Source organism: Bradysia coprophila, unplaced genomic scaffold (assembly GCF_014529535.1).
Source record: "Bradysia coprophila strain Holo2 unplaced genomic scaffold, BU_Bcop_v1 contig_232, whole genome shotgun sequence".
Lineage (NCBI taxonomy): Eukaryota > Metazoa > Arthropoda > Insecta > Diptera > Sciaridae > Bradysia > Bradysia coprophila.
The window spans coordinates 19,070,685-19,090,448 of NW_023503493.1; the positions used below are offsets into that span (position 1 = coordinate 19,070,685).

At 32.4% G+C, this 19,764-nt stretch overlaps 1 protein-coding gene across 5 annotated transcripts in view; it reads left to right on the forward strand.

Annotated features, from left to right (window-relative positions):
• The first annotated feature begins 8,967 nt into the window (after positions 1 to 8,967).
• The window catches only part of LOC119075844 (neural-cadherin), a 280,539-nt gene continuing 269,742 nt past the window's right edge, over positions 8,968 to 19,764 (forward strand). For all 5 annotated transcript variants that reach the window (XM_037182391.1, XM_037182393.1, XM_037182394.1 and 2 more), the window contains exon 1: positions 8,968 to 9,134. The gene's annotated coding sequence lies outside the window, so the exon portion shown is untranslated. The remainder of the gene's footprint in view (positions 9,135 to 19,764) is intronic.

Here is a 19,764-nt window from a genome sequence, read left to right on the forward strand (position 1 = left end):
TATAAATCGTCTCAAAAGCATATACTAAGGTCTCACATTAAAACATTTTTCGTTAAATTGTGATATTAATATGAATAATAAATCCACTTTGTTTTACGAATAATTTAATTTATTTTATCGAATTTCTGTTCACTTCTTGATAAATAATCTTTGAATTTGAAATTCTTTTAATTTTTTGAATTTTATTTATGAGTTGAAGAACAGATGGAAACACGTATTCATGCGGGTCAACACCTCAAAGATTAATTGTTGCGATTAACGCCTGAATAGGTGAATCAAAATTTATGATTTATATGATACGATAGTTTTCCATTTTGCTTACCACTGTTTTCGACTTATGTTTTATGATTGGAAACGTGGGAAGTTAATCTGAGGATTTATAAACTGTCAATAAACGATCCAACAATAAATAATTTTATTGCTTTGCTAATATTTGTAATATTAGATTGTTTTAAATATTGCTTTACGATTTACGAACGCAGTTGAATATAAACACCCACCCACACCGATGAGAATATCACCAATATCGCATTACATCCATATCTGAAATAAAATTGCAAGCAATTTGCGACATTTACAGGTTAAGCTGTATCCACTTCATTATACACAAAACCGATTCATCAATTTTTTGGCAATTGAAAACTGTTTCGGTTTCAAGTTCAATGGGCATATATAGACAATATAATAGACACATTATATAACACGAGAAGCGGGAGGAGTAGGTGCGGCCTCGTGTGACAATTACAGATCTAGTGCCCAGCACTTTGCTCTCATTATCACAAATAACTAATCTACTCTACTTCGCTAGATCCTCTGACGTTTTCACCATCTGGGTCAAAAATAGACCTTTTTGGTTCTACAAAAATACCATTTTAAGCACACCGTGTATTGTCACACTTGGCCTATGACCTCGAGTGACAATCTACACATCTAGTACCTAAAATATCAATTATCCAATTTATTAATGGCAAAAATCGCTATTATATGCTTGCAGAGCTTATATTAAGCGAGTTTTCCTGCATGAGTAGTAGAGGCATAGCACACGATTTAGTTCCAGCAAGAATCGGGATGATGGGATGCTGGGAGCTTTAGTTTGTCTACCACATAATACATTTTTTGCAACTTAGCGATTTCATTATAAAATCCCACCCATAGTCAAACTGCATACAACCCCTTGAGACATCATAGTATTTCTAAGAGTATTTTAATAATATCTATATCCATCATCTGCATCCATAACCGCTATATGTACTTTCGCTCCCTTCCTCTTTTCTTTCATTAATGATTGCGTATCGATTGTATTGTTCAAATTTGGTCCATGCGTCAGCAGAAGTTTGTTCATCGTATTGTTGTATATATATCAACGGGAGCGATTTGCGTACAATTTTTTTTCCAAATAAAATTCAATAAAACCAAACAATTGCTATCCGAAAAACTCTCTCCCCAAATATTTAGTTCTGAATTCCGTTCTCGGTTGGTTCTGAACATAATGAATATATTCTCTAAAAACTGTTTAGATTCTCGATAGCTGCAGTCTCCATATATAAATCGTACAATATTCATGGATTATGAGCCAAACACACGAAACACATGTGTTCGTATACACAAATGTACATAAAAGTTCTAATAATGAATTACAGATATCCATATACGACATCGGCTTTCATACTATAACCATCTGAGAGTTTTGAATGGATTTTTCGTTTACAAACGTACGCATAACAAAAATATACTCGCGATGGCGCTCTCTCTGTGTGTCTCTGTTGTTGATGTTTTTCTGTAATGTTGCAACCGAACGTAGCAGTCTCAGTTTTGAATTATCATCCGTCGTGCGCGGGGTTGGTATAAACGAATTTTAAGCGAATGAAACGTGTTTAACGTTATTTTTGTGTATTTTGTGTATGATTCGCCGGTAACTATACCGAAGTAGAAAAAAATTTATTCAAAAATAGAATTGGTGAACGAACAAGACGGGATATTTTTTGAATAACACAAAAAATTCTAACATTAAATTGGTGAAATATTTTTGGTTTGTGTTTTGTCTTTATTGTTTTGTTTGTGTGAAGTGAAGTGTAACAAAACAAATAATTTATTTCCGAATGGATAACAATGGATAACAAATAAAATATTACTCTAGCTTCACTCTTGTAAGTTAAATTTATTTTTAAAAACAAATTTTATTTCAGTAACCTACCTTGTATACAAATGACAATGTACAAAAATATTGTCCCACCAATCCATAGAGAACAAAAATCAGAACTCTGTTTTTTTCATACAAAGTTCATGCAACTTTAACACAATAATTGGGGGAAGTTGTTGTGCAAGGTTCATGTACGCATAAACTACACAGCAAGTTGTCCCCGGCTGTCCCAATAAAATAAAAATGCACCAATGCATTTAATATACATTTTCCAAGCGATATGCATCGAAAATCCTCACACCCTACTTTCGTTCTCGTTTAGGGTCACATCTGTGAAATAGGAAATCGCATTCAACATTTTTCATGGGTACTGAAGTGAGGGACATTTTTTTTTAAAGTTTAAACTGTAAAAGGTTGCATCAAATCAACGGAAATGAACTAATGGTTATACGGTCACGTGGCTTTTGTTGGTAATTTAAGATGTACGGCATGAGAGAAGCCAGTTAAAAGAAAAAAAGGCAAATAATGATTCCATAAAACAAAAACCAGTACAATTTGTTTTTATTAATTTAAATTTAAAAATAATTTAGATGGGAATGGGAACTGAATGCTTTGGTGTGTTCTTTTTTTTGTTAGTCTTCGGAACGAAACGGTGAGGCATTAGATTTCGTTTGAAATTTCATAAATTATTTAATTGATTGCTATTGATATAATGAATACATTAGTGATTTGAGATGAAAAGGTTTTTTGTGTTTAACTCTTTTTTCATTTAGAAAAACGTTAAACTAATTTGTAAATGAGTTTTCAATTCCGAACAACTTGACTGGAAGAAGAAGTGGTCAATCTTTAATTGTAAAGCACAGACATATTTCCTTATAAAAAAGATTTTTTTTCTATAAATTCTTTTCGATCAAAGCAAAACCCGTGAAGAAAACCATAATTTAATAGAAAAAAAAATCCAAACTTTTTCATGCTCTCAGAAGAACTGCACTTTGCTTTTCATAAGTAACTGCAAACTACAATATACACAATCCCACTTTCCTTAGCGAAACTAAAGTTTCGCTCTTTCCAGAATAGAGAAATAATTTTTAAAACTTTCTGAATGGATTCGATAACAAACAGATTCAATCCCTATAATTTTGATGTACTTGCCCCGCATATAATATCAATGTGAAAGGATTTCGATTTATATTCGAATTCCAAACCAATAAAATATGCAAAGAATATAAATCATTGCGGTTAAAGGAAAAAGTTCATATAAAACTAAGAAACGGATTTCAGAAAATGGTGAATGGATGAAACTAAATTGCAATTAAACTTTTTCCTTCCATTTATTTAACCATGTTTCAAATAAAGGAGATGAAAGCAAAAACACTTTAAATTGCATTAGGTAGAGAGCAGACAAAGCATGAAAAAAATAAGAATTTCATTTTGTTTGTATGTTAGAGGACTAAGGAAAGTCTTTTAACCTGTGCAGATGGAAAATACTCAACGATTTATTCTGGGAAAATCGAGTTTATTTCCAAAGTTGTAGCAAAATTACAATTGTTCAACACGAATCGCTTACTCAAAGTTGTTTAATTTGTTTCACCAAAGTGTAGAGCAAAATTTTTGTTTTTATTTTGTGGTGAAACTATTTTCGGAAATCTTTGCAACACGGTTGTAGGTGATTTATCTCACTCAAATATGTACGATTTATATGCTGAAGGTGCTGGGTTAACGACCTTGTATGCCGTTGATTAACCGACTCTACTATGATTCGCGGAGTAGATGTTGCAGTATATTTCGTCGTTTTAAATTTAATCAGCAGAACAAAGTACGCTGTCTACGATGAACCACTTTAATTAGCGACATTATAGTAACCGCGTTAAATGATCTCGATAAGCTTCTGTATCATGCCCGCATGTTAGTAAGCGGGCGTGACGCAAGTCCACTACCAAAAATGTTTTTAAAAATTTTTTTTGGGGACGGCAGAGCATATTTACAGCAGTTTTTTGACTTCTCCCCCTTGGCTCCAATGGCCCCCAATTTTACAAAAATAAATTTGCGTCAGAAGTGGCAGATGATTTGGTTTTCTTCCGTTTAAATTCTTTCAGTACATTTTTTAACCATTTTCCTAACAATTGTTTCCTCAACATCTGTCACTTGTGAAATTTGTCAAATTTCTTTCTCCGGGCATTTCTAGAGATGACAGTAAAATACCGGTGTGACTCTAATTCCATGGAGTCACAGTAAACCGATTTTGTGGGATGTAACCATTAGGGACACACTAGCTCCATCGTATATAAGTCAATCATCCAAAAAATCTGGATCAATTGCAGATAATGCTGAAAGATTCAAGCATAATCATTACATACGTTTAAAAGAATTAAATTAATTAAATTATTTATTTATTTACACCCATTGCTTTTGAATCACTAGGTTGCATGGGTCCCGAAACAAGTACATTTAATAAGAAATTGGGTTCATTAATGCGAAAAGGTTCTGGCGAACAACGCTCCATGGATTACCTATTGCAAAAGGTTTCTATTGCAATTCAACGGAGAAACGCTAGTTGCATCTTGGGGACTTTGGGACGTAATAGAGTTGATGATTTTTATTTATTGTAAATATTTGTTTTTTTGAAAAGATCGTTTTTTACTGGTTGCGCCTTGCAGCCTTTTTTTCGTTTTAAAATAAACAATTAACTTTTTGTAAAATTTTCTTTCACAAATTTTTTGGGTAAATTTTTTGTTGAATGCGTCACCCTCAGCGATATCAGTTATTTTGTAAGTAAGATAAGGGACTTGCGTCAAATTTACCCTTTAAGGGTTTTTTTTTTGAATAATCTTCTATATCCGCAATATTTTGACATTTTTGTATCGTTAGATAATTTATACACAACACAGTCAAACATCTTTCGCTACTTACAGCATCCATTCCATTGGAGCGTATTCTCTTTTTTTCGTTGGCAATTTATCAATTCTCAGCGTAACTATCCCGGAGCCAATGTTTAATGCATGTTTACGTTTTGAATTTGATAGTACGAACCTCGGTACGAACTCTAAATGTTTCCCTTTAGCTGAAGCATTTTAAAAGAAAAATGCAAACGAACCGTATTTATGTTTGCCATGTAATAAGAGTTCGTGCAATGCGACAAAATATTTTCATTAAATTCACGATTAAGGAGACAGGGGTTGTGCATAAAGTCAACAGTGAAGTTCATTAAATTTATATGCGGACAATTTTGCATTCACGGTTTATATATCGTAAGAATAATCAAGCGCACCAGAATCACATTCTGCTAGTGTTTGACAAACATGATATTGTCTTTTAAAGGTGCCGCCTTTGAGTAGCTGTACAAGCATTTGAATTTAATGTTACTTATTTCTTCGTCATTATTTGTTTAAATCAACTCGAATCAAACAGTAATTTCGCTTAATCATAATAATGCAGAGCAATCAATGTAGATTGAGGTTTCCGAAGATTAAAATGTTTTTTGGATTGATACGAGCGCAGTGCGCGTTAATGTAGAACATCTACTTATTACGTATTTTTGTTGATAACGTCAGGCCTAGTTAAATTTATAAAAAATAACTTCAATGATACAAAAACATTTCAGTGCATTTTATCAATTCATGTTAGGTATTAGAGTTCGGGAAACTAGGTCATTCCGGTCATCCCTCTCCAATCGAATTTCTCTATAACTTTCTGTAAGTGATATCTACAGTCGATGCATTTTGTTGAAATATGCAGAATGATATTAGTCCTTGATACGAACAAGCATATTAAAATCGGATAATTGGCAGACAATGGTGTTAGACGATATTGTCTAGTCGATTTATAGATTGTTTGGGGGCATTATGACGAAATGACCGTTTAATGGAATAATTTCAAATTTAGTGTTGATTGAAATGGTTGCTCGGCATGTCGTTTCCAGATAACTCTAGATGTTTCATTAAATATGTAGAAAACAAATGATTGGAAAATGTTGTTATCTTCAATAATTGCCTGTTAGAAATGTTGAGAAATAACTGACAAGACGTCGACCGTATTCAATTAACAAAACGTTTAACATTCATTTTCCTCACCTTTCATCACTGTTTCGACTTATTCTTAGTCACAAAAAACCAATCCAACTATTTTAATTTGAACGAACAATAAATCATTTCGTTTTGGGATATGCCGATATCAATAATTAAATCTGCGTTAAATCTGCATAAATCTGTCAACTTCTCAATAAACGATTAAAAATGCGGCAACACAATGTTATATTATTAAAAATCTTGTATATAGCAAAAAAAAGATTTGACTTTGTTGTTGTACATCTAATGAATTCCAAAGCTGTTAGTTCAGTGCGATGTTTAGCCACTTTATGTTAATATCCTTCTTTGTTATGCTGATTAGGATAACTAATGTGAAATATAATTTTCGTTGTAAGTGGTTTTATTCATACATTCAACAAAGTAATGGCATAACTCACACCATGAATACCGATGGAACTATAACCAACTCTGTGCCGTGTCATGCAACGCGTAATCTAGGTGTTTTATTTCGACTATTCATTTTAGTCTACCAGGCATGAGGCGACATATTATAACATTCTGTTCTTCGTGTGCTATTGGTTATTATGGGTCGAAACAAAATGTTTCACCCATAAATAATTCACCCAAAAAAATGCTTACGTTATCTTTGATCTGCAGACATATTGATTTTTGTATTTCAAAAAAATATATTGCTTTCTTGTTGGTCAGTTTTAAAGGATCCTTTATTGGACTGTGAAGTGTTGCACTTCACTATTATCAAAACACATATGTATTCCGTATAAATTTACCTAAAGAGGGTGTATCAAGTAGATTGATATAGTGTTCGACTATATCATTGATAGCACTTGAGCACTTTAGGAGATTGTAGTTTTTCTGGGAAGCAGTAGTTACCTGGTTTCATTGCAGGCGTACGAATGTGATACAACAACCATTATTTTGTTAGTAAATGTTTTTAGTTTCTTGAATGTATTTTATGTACATCCAAGAGCCCATAAAAGATTCAGCGACAAACTAAGAATCCTTAATGTGGTCCTCCTCATTAAAAATTTATTTACGATCTCATTATAAAATTGATATCAATATGACTGTATGACCTCTCACGTCACTCAACTTGTCATAATTTTCTTAACTGAAGTCTTCACTGGCGTTTCTCTTTCTCTTGATATTATTACAAACATACCCCATATAGATATAGTAACATATGCACTCATTGCCTTCTGTACACAGGCTAAGTGGTCAATTATAATGTTCTTGTGCAAAGCATTCACGGAGACCTTCTGCGTTTCTATGGCTATGCTATCTAATGACTTAAACCGAATATCAAATCCAATTGAGATAGAATATGAAAAACACACTATTCCGTTCCGGGTTCAACGAAGTTAAATTTAATACGGTTGCACGTTGTTCTTTGGTGTCGGTGTTGTGTGTGATCGAAATTACGACGGTTTTAATACGAAGGTATATATTATACATGAGTTGCAAACAACAAGGATAAGCTCATTAGCAGTAAAATTTCTTGATGATATTTTAATTATATCGTACAGCGTTACACACCACCCCTATTGTTTTATTTCATAAATAAAATTGATTTTGTGCATGCACCACATATGGTGCTGCTTATGTTCGGATATAAAAGTAAAAAGGAATTAATTTTGTGTATATGGATCGGTTGGATTTAGTTTCGTTCAGTTTCACTATGAGTCAGTTTGTATACAGGAAAATTTACGATTCAACTCGGTTGAATTCACTGAACTGCTACGGACTTACTCACAGTTATTGAGATAATATAAAGCGAAAAGAAATGAAAATTAAGGACAAGCTACAGTAGATTAGTTGGACCATTACGATAAGAGGGGGGTAAAATAATAATCAATAAATAAAAACAATAATTTATGTGGGAAAACATTTTTTTTTAAATAAAAAGAGAGCTCCAGCCAAAAAAGTCTTTTGAAAACTTTCGAAAAGTTTTTATGGAAAAATACAACACCATACACTGACACTTTACACCAAAGTTATTCTTTCTTTTAGCGATATGGGGCCGAAGTTCAACCAACACATTTACTTTAGTTTACATTTAGGAAGAAAGTTGAACAAAACTTTTAGGACGCATTCTATCGTAACGCAATATTTGGAAGATCTCTTACCACGTTAGGAAATTATTGTAAAAAATTTTACTCGAACAATGCAAAACCAAAAATGCTGTATTTATACGCCGGTTGTTGGATTATTCATCTCGTCCTCGCCTCGGGATCAACTTATTTCCAATAGGATAATCGTTTCTACTCGTTTGACATATTAGCATCTTGACTAGAAACTAGAAACCGTTAATTTCTCCACATAAAGACGATAAGATCCTCTAAATTCTCTAAGAATTCCTGGAGTGACATTTTGAACCCCACCGCGACTAGCTCATTTCATATTCGTTTAATATTTAGTGGTTGGCAATATCCGCCATAACAATACAAACAAAATGTGCTCAACCTATAGAGATGCTACATTTTGCTATGCCAACATCTATCCATTATGCATGCACTTTAATATAAACTTGCCGATACACACAGCACACATAACCCCCGTATTTCAACAGCACGAAATTCTACATCTTACGTTTGTCTGTCTGACAGTTAGGGGTAACTACCCTGCATGGCTTTTTTTATAGTGAACTAGAACGCAAACGCCGGGACGACAACACGACGTTGTATGACGAAATCGTCCGACATTCGGGATTGCTCAAGCCAGTGTATACGGGAGTATTTTATTGATTTTACGGTGTACGGTTTTTCATAGAGTTTTAATGAGCGAAGTGTAGAAGTGCTGTTCGTGCATTTTAGTGATTCGCTAAACGGACTTTTTACAAAAAAGGTGGATAATTTGAGTGAAAATCACTGCAATAAGTGAATTAAATTACTTTATTGTGCATCGATAACATCTGGGATTATGGATATTTAACGCATAAAGCCGAAGACTGTGTAAGATTTCAATTTCGTTTATGTTTTTATAACCCGTGGAAATGGATGAAAAATAAAAGGGACGGGCTTCGTCTGTTCTGCAGAAAATTAGAAAAAAAAACTTGCAAATATTTTGACTGAAACAAGGTGTAGTGAAGTCTGACAAAGTAAAATGTTTGATTTTTTCTGTAATTGTCGGATACCAGATCTAATTTGTGCATTGTGTACTCGATTGAATACATTTTCGTTCATTGTAAAGCAAAATACGCAAAGTTCTTGACATTCAATGGTGGAATTTCATTTTTCCGATCGAAATACCTTTGCAGAATAAACACAGCAGTTTTATTCATTCAGATAAGAATACGATTCAATCAAAAATACCAGAAATTTCATCGACCAATTTTCATCACAGTATCGCTCTAAACATTCACCATTCTTTCACATAGAATTGGTTTGTCTTTAAATTACTTTTTTTCCGCAAATCGATTTCCACCTGCTGTCATATTGGATTCAACAACACCTTAAATAGTTCATTTTTGGGGGGTTATTTCGTCTGTGTTCAATATATAATGGAATGCTTAAGTCCTTCCAAGATCTTTCACCTCTTTATATTGAAGTAGTCTCTTACCTATATATACCTAAGCGTAAATGGAGAAATGTTTTTCGTTCTTTTTTTCGCCTCTTTGACTTGATTATAAATTGAAATTTATTCCAAGGAATATGAAAAATGTTAAAAGAAAAAAAAATGAAGAAAGCTATTCGTTAAGATTCCATTTTATCATGGAGGTAATGGAAAATTGTCTGTTTTGCTAAGATGAGAAGAAAAAAACTTCCTCACATTTTATTCCGTAGAAACAATCCATTTCCATTCGGACTATTTTACAGAATACATTATGATGAAAATGTCGAGACCTTGGCTACATATTTAGCTCAGATATTTGACAAAGAATAAGCATGAATAGTTAAACAATATAGTAATTTGTAGCTAGTGTGCGCTATAGTGGGGTTAGGTGAATATTTTTAGGGTACATAATTTTATGATAACTTTAGTTTCCTTTCTGTTTTTTTTTCTTTTTTGAGTTTTGTATTTTCTGCAAAATGAGAATACATTTTTTTTATGAAAAGAGGGGTTGCTTTCATGCTTTTGTACCCGGAACTAATATTTTATTCACGTCTGACTGTTTCGGGAATAGTTTTCGTTTTGGTTGTGTGTTATAATATTTTATCTTGATTTTGTTAAGAGTATACGTTATGTTTAATAAACTTTAATTATGAGCTAATACAACACTTGAATCTTCGTTTGTCCGTCAATTTATGTTTCCAAAAAATTACGGACCATTTCTCATTAATGTATGAGAGGTATGTAATTTTACGCTTCGAAATGAACAAAGTTCGTAATTTAATTACGTTTTGATTATGTTTTATTAGAGCTCAACCAAACGTGATGAAACTTATTCTATAAGAGTTATTTATTGGCTCTTACCCGGATACATTGGCGTAGAGATTCATGTGAAAAATGAATCTTAATGAGCTTTTGGACCATCATGCGAAGATAGAGAACTGATAAATATGTATTGCGCCACCATTTCCTACTGATTTATAAAGTTTGAGGGGGTGCTTTTAGTGAACGATGAAATAAGCAGGAAATTCGGAAGATTAAAGGAATCATTTTATGAGATACAACTTCATTATATGTTAAATTCATCAATTATAGAAATTTATATTAAGAAATTTAATGATTATGTTAATTAGACAACTTCCTGACTAGTATGAAGAGTAATTTGCATTTTTGCGCAAGCCGATTCAACAAGACTTATCATCTGATAAAATCAGTCCAGTCAACGGATACTTCTGTTCTTTCGTTTCATTTCATATTTTTGTTTCAGTCCTCTCTTCACACTAGCGTGACTTATGATTTGAAGAACGTTCACAGAGTTACGATCGAAGCGTTAAAAAAGCAATAAATCGAATGAAAGACTTAAAAATTAAGCCATTGGCTATAAAAGTTACGGTTTTTTTTTTCAAATATTTTATATCAAAAACGATAAAATAGAAATCAAAAACTGGAGCCATAATTCAGTGAAAGAGTCATTCAGATAATCTATGTGGTCTATCCAGTAAATAAAACGAGAAAAATGTATGAAAACTAAACTCAGCCCATAAATATTTATAGAAATCGAAATTCCACAAATAAAAGAAATATGAAATATATCCTACAATAAACAATAAATTATAATCATAAAAAGACAGACGTGCGATATGATCAATGTTAAAACGTAAATAGGAATGACACAGCCAAAATATCCATCTCCCATAATGAACATACCACACTTTTATGATGTACAATATTGTATCCGAAGAAGAATGAAACAGTTTGTAACCGATACGATCATCCACTCATCATCAAAAAAATAAATAAAATGAGAGAGATGAAAATGATCTTTCGCTTTTCGGATGGGCTGTCAGACTTGTCATGACAATATGAATATTATATGTGACGAAAATTAGGAATTCTTTTTCATCTCATTTTTCTTTATCACAATGCATAATATCTAAATATTTTTCTTTGTTCATATAATTTGTTGAATAACACAAATTATTTATTAACGCCCATGGGCTATATCTCTACAAACGATGCATTGTGTTAGGTTATTGCTTCAATTGTTATAGTTTATTGGTGACGATTTACAATAATTCAGCCATGGAAATGAGTTAAGCTTTTCTTTCACATCTCGTACTATACATTTGGAATGGAATCATTGTTGCAACGATTTTGATTTATATTTCAACAGAATTACAACAACCACAAAGAATTAAATATCGATAAAATAAGGAAATGTCAGTAAACGTCAATAAAATTTTCTCCATATATTCCACCATGCAGTGGAAATTAATCATTTAACTGTTCTTCATTTACATATCGTCTCTCGTAGCTGCATTTCAAATATTTAAGATAAAACGGAAGTAGTGGAAAACTAAAATATCAATTTAAAATGAGTGAATGCCACTAACTGTAAACCAATCCTTCAAGGGAGGTCCGGTTGAGGTTGAGGCGGCTTGTAGAAGAAAGCAGAAATCAAATTTTACAAAAAAAGAAAATCAGCACCGACATTAGTATAGTGTCAGCAAAAACCAATCCATAATATCAAAACTCTTTTAGAAATTCGAATTCAATTAATTATTTAATTTTGTATTACTCTATGTTATGAATGTGATTACTTATTCATTTTCTGAAAACTTACATCACGAAAGGTCGTGTTTATTCAAGATAACTTTGTTTATGTTTTTCAGTCATTCGTACGCAAATTGCAACCATATTTATCATTCTAAATGGTTGAATTGAAAGGAACTTACGCTTGTTGCTTTACTCAACTTTCATTTGCAAAGTTTTTTTTTGCTTGAAATTTTTATACAAAATAGTTTTAGTTCAGGTCTGCTGAAGCTTGACTTAAGCCCCATCCGATTAGCGCTATTTTTGAAGTAAATGTCCTGTCAATTTTCTACTAATCTTTAATTTTTGGAAAGTTAGAACAAATTTGAAGGTTTGAGGTGTTACTTGGAAATAAATAGTTGCTCAGTACGATACTTCTGTGTAGTAAGCTTCTTACGGCTATTAAAACGGCGTTTTAATATATATTTTTACGTGTTACGGCATGTTTCATTTTCATTTACATTGCCTAATCACGTAAAGCATTGTACTTACGAGGTTCCAAGTTGTTATTTAACAAGTGGTGAATATAGCCCTTCCCTTCGGGTCGGGCTGTAACACCCCACTTATCAAATGCACAACTTGGAACCTCGGAAGTAATATACTAATACTTATAGCGAAAATGCTACTAAATCTGCATTTGACAAAAGAAAACTGTTACGTCATACAATTATTGAATCTCGGTAGTTAACATATGCGAATTCCTACAGTCGATTCAAACACTTCTATAATTTCATTAGTTTTAATTATCATCACAAACGAATTCGTCCCCGGAGTGCAATGGAAACATAAAAATCCCATACAAGTATTTATCCTACAATGAAATCTAATAATAAACGAAATTGCTAATTCCTTTTTTTTGCATAACTTCGCAAGCCAACGTGTGTATGTATGATATGTAGAATAAAAATAATCCAATATGTTATGCAAATATTGTGTCTCCGAATAATATAAATACTAATGAACGGTCATAATTTTTCCCAAAAAAAGAACATTTACGCAATTAATTTTATATTATTTCAGTCAGTTAGAATTTATTCAACCGGTTCTCGGTTGAATTTATTAATACCGAAAATATTACCAGGTTTATATGATACAACGAATGCTGTTTTTATGGTCAAACAGATGATTCTATTTCCGGATTTTAAGATTATAAGGATTGCCATTTTGTGTTTGTTGTTAATAATCAAACATTATGCAATACCGAGATTGGAAAGTTCAACTAGCCATATAAATCTGAAAATCTCTGAAAATCTAGCATTATATTAATCAAAATCTTGACGAAAAAAATATTTTTACGACTTTGTGACAATAAATTCTCGTGTCAACAGCTAGAAATTCTTCAACATGAATTTTTTTTCTTCGTAAAATATCATGTTTTTCTTCAGGCATTTTTATAGGCTAATTTATTTATTTTTATCGATACATAAACGTAGAGTGTAAAGCACAAGTTCTTCAGTTTCTCTCAAAATAAAAAGACATTTTAAAGCCAAACAACTGTGATTTGTCAGGCAAACGGAGCACTCGGTATGGATATTATAACGAAATATTATACGAGAGGCAAAATCGAGGACAAATATCTTTCTGTTTGTTTTAATAACTTTGAGCTGCTTGTTTTAGTACTTTAACCACTTATGGCATAACCTTCGTCATTTTTCATTTATCTAAAATAAATGGTCTGTTTATCTTGAAAAATTATGATTTTATGAATCTTTTTAGCCAGAGTTATCGCATATTGATTTACAAAAACAACTTTTCTTTTATGTCTGTCTCAGTAGATTTTCTTGACGCCTTTTCTTACATTCTTTCTTAAACCGAAAGTGAAATATTTATTTGACAAAATTCGTTAGATTTAATTGCCACACATTCTTTCTTCTTACAAAAATATAATTTCGTAAGAAAAGGTGTCTCGAATGGAAAATGTTTGTTTGAATTGTTTGAGTTTCGGTTTATAATTGAAAAAAATTTTGTAGCGAAAAAAACAAGAAACAAAAAAAAAAGAAATTAGCAAAAAACATCATTTCTAAGAAAAGTCTTACATCTCTTTGCTGCACATGTATGGAGTATGGTACATAACGTTTCATAACGTTTTTAGAACATGTTTTTCTCGAAACAACTTAACAAAAAAGCAGATATTTTGTTTCGTCTACTTAGTATTGTACATACCCTTTATTCACATAGTCGAAAAATATTGGCCAGATGTTTCAAATTACTTAATTGCTTTACAGCACAAGAAATTCAAATGAAATGGATTGCATGTACGGCAGCAATGAACAATTTAAAATGAATATAATTAAAAATTATGATATTTTAGATGGGATTTCTAGACTAGCATATGAAATCGAGTGGAGGCATATATGTGTAATATTATTGTGCATCTTTCTGAGCCATAGAATGTTGTCGTTTGCAACGAACACCCAAAAAATAGTTAATGATTGAATTGATTAGATTTCGTCAGTTTGAGCCGATCATTTCTGATCGATGTACACAGATCTTGAGATCCTTTGTGCTACCCAGTCATCATTAAAATCTTTTAGAAGCCCTTTTCAGGACCTCCTCTCCACACACAACTCACCCGACCTAAATTGCAAGCTTCATACCAGAGCCTGCGGTCGGGTGTCGAGCCCAATCCAGGTATTCTACACATTTGTAGAATCGGTAAAATTCTCCTGGTTGTGCCTAGACTAACACGGAACGAAACCATGTATCATCCCTTCTCTGCAGCCAGCTATCAGTTACAGCAATAGCACAGCCGTTGAGTGGAACGACATCTAGGTAAAGTGCCGGTACGCCTGTCGTCCGAAATCAGTAAAATTCACCTGATTCACTACGCACAAAACACAGTTCAGGTCAAATTTGACTGGTTTATTTCGGAAAATAGTTGACAGTTTATCACACTCCTGTTTGCATGCATACACATTAAAAACAATCGACGCGCAACTTATTCATACAAAGCTGTGTGTATTCGCAATAACAGTTCGGCCTAACATTTTTGAGATTGAATCCAATCCAGGTCTAGTCATAAAATCGAAATGACTTTCCTGTTTGGGCCTTGACAAAGACTCAATGGAAATGACCTCCTGACAAGCCATATCTAAGGCAAAAACCTGATTTTCGCTCGTTGAAAAGGTCCCATTGGCGAGCCCTATCCAAGGCAAAAACTTTCGTTCCACAAACCGATTGGAGATAGACCGGCGGTTGACAAAAGGCAACAGAGTATCAAAGCAAATGATAGATTTTTATAACAAATGATAAAAAAATTGTGATCTTGTCGTGTATTTCACAGTGCGCTTTAGGAAGGAGATTGTTCCTAACCTACGCTAAAAGGCTTCGATAGCGATTTCAATACGTTAGGAGGCATGTCTTGACAACCACGCTTGCTACTAAGTTAACGCTAATTTAAAAGTAATTGAATAATAGTTTAGTCAAACACTTCTTCATTTATCTTACTGGGCCTGTTTTATACAAACTTATTTTATATAGTTAAAAGAAAATTTAAATATTTGTGTAAACGGACTGAAAATCTGTAGAATTTTAATACTTTTCTAAAGAACGTGATGCGATTTGAAATAGGACCTGTCTCCAGACAGAGTGTCGAAATATGCAAAATTAAAAAGCTCAACATTTGCTAATTAGAGAGATTTTTTGTTTAAACAATAAAAGCGACACAATCTCTATTGTCTCTACAAAAAAAGACAAGTGAACCTTTGCACAAAATTTCGGTATATCAACGTAATGAAATTGTGTAGCGAAATGTAAACGTTAGGTGAGTTTCGTTATTTGACATTGTTATTCAAACTGAAAATTGGAATATTAATAGATACCTGCTAATTAAAAGTTTTTCGAGGTGTTTTCCACAACAAAGTTTATTTTACCGGAGTTTGAATTTAATGACAAGAGCCCAGACACCGCTAGTTGAATGTTGAACGCTTATGCATTTCACACATTGTAGTCAAAAACAAAAGTTTTGTGTTTTAATTCGTCACAGTACAAAATTAAGCAATGGTAACCGTGGATATACATATATAACACGGAATGATTTAAAATTTGAATTTTATATTTGCTTCAACCTGTCGGTACACAAAGCTGAACTTTATGGAATCCAGAATTAGATCAGAAACTTTGATTTTTATCTTGTTCATCTTTCATCACTAAATTGCTTAATTGCAATAGAACTGAGCTGTAGAAATTCTGGTTACAATTTTAAAGTTCAACAAAATGTTCTACCGAAAAAAAAACTAAATCAAAATCAGTTTTAAAAATTGGTTTCGCCAAATTGCTAAGCCAATTACTTTTCAAATAGAAAAGAAAATATTAACAAAATAATGTTTGACAAGCTAACGTCACGTTGTCAATTTCTATGTAAAGATGTGACTTCTGGTCAAAATAATTTTCAACTACTTAAACCGCTAAAAATAAATTACCGTCGTTGGAAGTAATTTAGGAAAAAAAAAAATTAAACTTTGTAATACGCCGTTCCTCTCGAACATAATGTATACCTAACCTAATACACCGCGTCTAATTCCTTATTGATTGCCAATTTACAATACATATTCAATATAATTTGAAATCGAAGAATAAATAGAAAATGGTGAACGAAAAAAAAAATTGTATAATCAATCTCAGCGCACTCACAAAAGCTGTTGTTTTTCATCTGCTGGTGAAGAGAACAATCAGAACAATAAGATTAGCGGATTACAAGTTAATGAGAACTGGCGTTTTTGAATCAACTTTACTACGATTCTCCATTCGATAATATTTTCGTTTCTCATCAGAACGTTCGATGAGTCATCACAATAACAAAGCCGATATCACAGGCCGATAAACTTACATTTAATCAATCTGAAAAGTTTGGTTTTTCGTAAACGAACTGTTTTTATGGACGACTCATACTAAACAAGATTAATTTTGTTGCCGCAGGTCTTATAACATATCCAATAGGTGGATGGATAGAAATGTCTCTGTATAAATATAGAATTTGTATACAAAACATTAAATCATTGGCACGTGTGTAATCTTTTATGCACTGCTCCGACACTTATATAAACGAATAACATGCTGTATCACCATGGTGTTGTAAATATGTCTACACGTCTGCACTCCTTTATTACCTTGCTTATAATAGAAATTCGTATAAGATGCAGTATGCAATGATACACTCTTCAACTTTACCATATACGTTATTGAAATAGAGATAGACCACAAAATATTTTCGTGACTGAAATGAGTATTTATAACAATAAAAATCTAAAGGCATTTTTGAAAAGGGGATTTTTTTGCCATTCAATTTGACCTTTCATATTACGAGGGGTTGATTTTTGTAGGATACACCATGCGAATGTTACCCTATTTTTATATCAAAATAAAAGTAGACGAAGTTCCCTTCTCTCGTTTTTTTTTTATTTAGATGAATTGCACATGTGTGGTGTACACATTCTTTTCTATTCAGACGATATGTTATGAAGTGAAATATATGGGACTGGGATGCAGTGCATTTATGTTATAATATTTGCGATAAAGGAAGAATTTAGTCTGTTGTTGAATCTGAGGTAAATCATTTGGGAGTACATGGATGTATAAGGAAAATAAGAGGGAAAAATCAATAGGAAAAATACATTTTTAATGTCAGAATAGGGTACGAACACAGTATCCAGACAAGATGGTTGCCATAACTACGCCGGGAATAATACAAATCCAATTATATTTTGTGTCTTATAGTTTTGGGTAATTTAACTTCACAAATTACTGGCCAGTTGAAATATAACATAATTTCTCTTCGTTATAGAAATATCAGCCTCTCGCCCCTCTTGTCCAACAAATTCTAAAACTAATTAAAATTTTCTTTCTTCGTTTCTCCCTTGAGTTTCGACGAAAGTTATAGTTTCGTTATGATGATTAATTGAAAATGTGAAGATCCATTGCAGTTGCGGAACATTCTCGTAACATTGTTTGTTGTTGGGAATTTTAACCATCATTTTCGCGTTTTCAGTTTGTTATTAATTAAACTGAGAGAGCTGGAAATGTCTGTGATTACTATCGGATTCTTGTGCTTGTGAAGCTATTTTCGTTCTCAAAATTGATTAAACATTTAATATTTTCGTCATTTCTATTTGCATTCATTTGACGTTACAAAAAACCCTTTTGAATAAGAGGAATGGTACAATCAATCAAAAAATTGATTGATGTATTAAGATATATAGTATTGAGATGGCATTGAACGAATAGAAAAAAATCTGAAGAAGCCATTGGAAGTTGTGCTGCGCTAAAAATGGAATTCTGCCATTATTTTTCTTAAGAGTTACTGGCTTATAATTCAATCAAACTTAAACTATCATGAACATGACATTACCCTCGTCAAAATTGTTCAATCTTCATCTTTATCTATTTATTAGTCGATAAACCACTTTACATCGTTTTAAGTGAGTGCCACAGCCACTGCAAACCGATAATATATCAATCAGTAAAATGTATATTTCGAAAATTTGAATAAATTTTCTCACAATTACAAGATAATTTTTGTTGTTCGCAATCGTTTCCTCTTTCAACCACTTTCGCCAATATAATTACGATATACTTGAAATCGAATATGTAGACAGAATTTTTCTTTTGCGAAAAAAATGAAAAATCTTCATTGCTATATTTGAAATGTGAACTCCCCAGCATCAATTTATGGTTCCTTGCCAGCAACGCCTTTTGTAAGGGATTATTGATTTTTGAGCTTTCCGAACATTATATTCGGATAAATTTGTGTTAGATGTGTGTATTTATTGGGGTGAATTCGTGATTTACAATATATCCATCAGGAATGTAAAAATTATTATTAAATTTTTAACATTATGTATGTAACGACGATATACATTCGTATATCGTATATGTACGTATATCGCACTTAATTTTATGTATTCTACATGGGGTATACCTTACTGATGTGTAATAATAATGTACGATGTGCGTGATTGCGCAATGCTGTTCGTATTTCAAACGTTATGCAAATAATTGAAAATAAATCCTCCTTTTGAGCTATGATTTATAAATCATTTTTAACCGAGTTCGGCAGTTATTCACAAATGTTTTTCATATTCCTTGGTTGGTGGACGGCAGAAATAACGATCTTCGTTTTAAACAACATCCATTCAAAATACTTTTTTTAAATGAAAAAGGAGGCCCAAATTCAGTTAGTTGCTTGGTGATTTATATTGTGGTCATTTGATTGATGGAATTCCTAGCATTTAGACTATTAATTTGATGAAATTGCCGTTCATAGAAATGGGAACACATCGCTCAAATAACTGAACTGCGTAGAATATTTTCTTATAATGTTTCTTTACCCTCGACTCTACACTCTATCAGCAAAAATATACGTAACACGAATGCCGTCATCATGCACTCCATGTAAATGTAATACGTTCTTCGTACAACACCTGTATAAAAATACATTCCTCA